Source organism: Colobus angolensis, unplaced genomic scaffold (assembly GCF_000951035.1).
Source record: "Colobus angolensis palliatus isolate OR3802 unplaced genomic scaffold, Cang.pa_1.0 Scaffold473, whole genome shotgun sequence".
In the NCBI taxonomy this organism is placed as follows: Eukaryota; Metazoa; Chordata; class Mammalia; order Primates; family Cercopithecidae; genus Colobus; species Colobus angolensis.
The window spans coordinates 850695-853514 of NW_012118188.1; the positions used below are offsets into that span (position 1 = coordinate 850695).

General features: G+C 36.8%; 1 protein-coding gene across 8 annotated transcripts in view; it reads left to right on the top strand.

The window, feature by feature from the left end:
* The window catches only part of FIP1L1 (factor interacting with PAPOLA and CPSF1), a 71759-nt gene that overhangs the window by 65054 nt on the left and 3885 nt on the right, over positions 1-2820 (top strand). The gene's annotated exons all lie outside the window — the stretch shown is intronic.

Consider the following 2820-nt stretch of genomic DNA (forward strand, 5'->3'; position numbering starts at 1 on the left):
GGTTTCACTGTGTTAGCCAGGGTGGTCTCGATCTCCTGACCTCGTGATCCGCCCGTCTCGGCCTCCCAAAGTGCTGGGATTACAGGCTTGAGCCATACTTATCTCTTAAAAGAATTTTCTACCCCTTCATTTATTTTTATCTTGCCATCTAAGTTTTTCATCTTAAGCTTAAATTAGTTGACCATATAGATATTTCCAGTGTATTATAAATATTAATATTCAAAAATAAAATTATCACCACTTTTATTCTGTTTTTAGAGACAGGGTCTTGCTTTATCACGCAGGCTGGCTGGAGTGCAGTGGCATGATCATAGCTCACTGCAGTCTTACATTGGAAGAAGATGCCATCTAAGACTTTCATAGCTAGAGAAGAGAACTCAATGCCTGGCTTCAGAGTTTGAAAGGACAGGCTGCCTCTCTTGTTTCCTAATGCATTGTTCCCTAATGTAGGAAGTCCTGGGCTCAAGTAATCCTCCTGGCTTAGCCTCTCAAGTAGCTAAGACTACAGTCATGCATCACCATGCTTGGCTCATTTTAAAAATTTTTTGTAGAGATAGGGTCATGCTGTGTTCCCCAAGATCACTCTTAAAACATGTCCAGTGGATTAAAAACATTATAGTGATTTTCCAAACACCATTATCCATTTCTTAAAGAAAATGCACAAATAGGCTGCCTTTAAGAATTGGAAATTTTACTTAAAACTTTTTAAATGGGTTTTCCTATTAGTCTTTCCTGCAACACACTTATGTATTAAGTTTTAATATTTAAGAAAATTTGTCTTACGTATGTTTTAAAAAGTTTTCCTCCTGATTTTAGTTATTATTTTTATATTCTGTCAGTGCAAACCACATGTATAACAGTGATCTCATAAGATTACAATACTATTTATACTGTATCTTTTGTTTAGATACACAAATACTTACCATTGTGTTAAAATTTTCTACAGAATTCAGTGCAGTAATATGCTATACAGATTTGAAGCCCAGGAGCAGTAGTCTATAATATGTAACCTAGTGTATAATAGGCTGTACCATCAAAGTTTGTGTAAGTACACTCTGTGGGGTTTGCACAACAATGAGATCACCTAATAGTGCATTTCTCAGAACATATCCCTGTCATTAACTGACACTGGACTGTATACATATACTGCAAATTTTGAAAATAATGTAATGGAACTGCATCGTTTAATGAGAAGGAGGAGCTTTCCTCTATCCCCAGTGAGTATTACTATTGTTAGGAAAAAACAGAGTTTGTTCAGAATACTTAAAATATTCAGTAAACCATCCTGTAAACAGATGTGCTGCCATTCAGGCTTCGGTGTTCCATTGTTAGAGCACAGGCAGAGTCGATTAACCATAATTCTAAGGACTCCAGGATTTTCAGGGTGGTAAATGAGCACCAACTTTAACTTAAAATCACCAGCTACATTAAGGAACAATGCATTAGGAAACAAGAGAGTGAGCTTGTCCTTTGAAACTTTGAAGCGAGGCATTGCCTTCTCCTCCCTAGCTGTGAAACTCTTCATGGCTTCTTCTTCCAGTATAAAGCTATTTGATCTACATTAAAAATGCATTGTTTAATGGAGCTACCTCCATCAGATGATCAGATTAGCTAGATCATCTGGATAACTTGCTGTAGCTTCTACATCACTTACTGCCTCATCTTGTACTTTTATGTTATATAGATCGCGTCTTTGCTTAATCCTTACAAACCAACTAACTTCTGCTAGCTTCAGTTTCTTCTGCAGCTCCCTCACCTATCTCTGCCTTCATAGAATTGAAAATAATTGGGCCTTGCTCTGAATTAGGCTTTGGTTTAAGGGAATGCTGTATGGCTGGTTTGTTCTTGTATCCAGACACTAAAACTTTCTCCATATCAGCAATAATGCTATTGTCATTTTCTTAACCATTCATTTGCTCACTGGAGTAGCACTTTTAATTTTCTTCAACAACTTTTTGTTTGGCTTGACAACTTGTCTTTTTGGCACATGAGGGATAAACTTTAGCCTGTCACGACTTTTGACATGCCTTCCTCTCCAGGCTTCATCATTTTTAGCTTTTGATTTAAAATGAGAGATGTGTGATTCTTTCTTTCACTTGAACGCATAGAGGCCATTGTAGGGTTATTAATTAGCCTCATTTCAACATTATTGTTTCTTAGGAAATAGGGAGACCCAAGGAGAGGAAAGAGATGAGCTGAACAGTGGATCAGTCAAGAACATGCACATTTATTAAGCTTGCTGACTTATATGGGTGTGGCTTATTGTACCCCTAAACAGTTAACACTAGTACCTCTACATCCTGTTCGGCGATGTTGTAACAAATTACTGAGTTTATTTTGGTGCAGAAAAATGTTGAAATCCATGCATAATTTTTTCGTAGTATGCATTTTCCATGAACTTTTTGAAGACCCCTCATATTGTCAAGCTGACTAGGACTGGTCAGTAGCTTAAAACTTTACCTAAAAAAATGCACAAGAAGGAACTGATAAGGATTTATTCATCTTTTTTCCCTCCTTTGGCTCCTACTAATATGACTTATACATCGTAGGCACTTAATAAAATTTTACTGACCAAATAAGTAAACACTATGATACGTGTGTGTGTGTGTGTGTGTGTGTGTGTGTGTGTGTGTCTATGTGTCTATGTGTGTGCATGAGATTTGTGTTTGCTTGGTGAGAAATGTGCTGTTGACTTTAGCCAATTTAAGTGCATGATTCTTTTAAGTTCATCTTTTTTCCCTCCTTTGGCTCCTACTAATATGACTTATACATCGTAGGCACTTAATAAAATTTTACTGACCAAATAAGTAAACACTATGA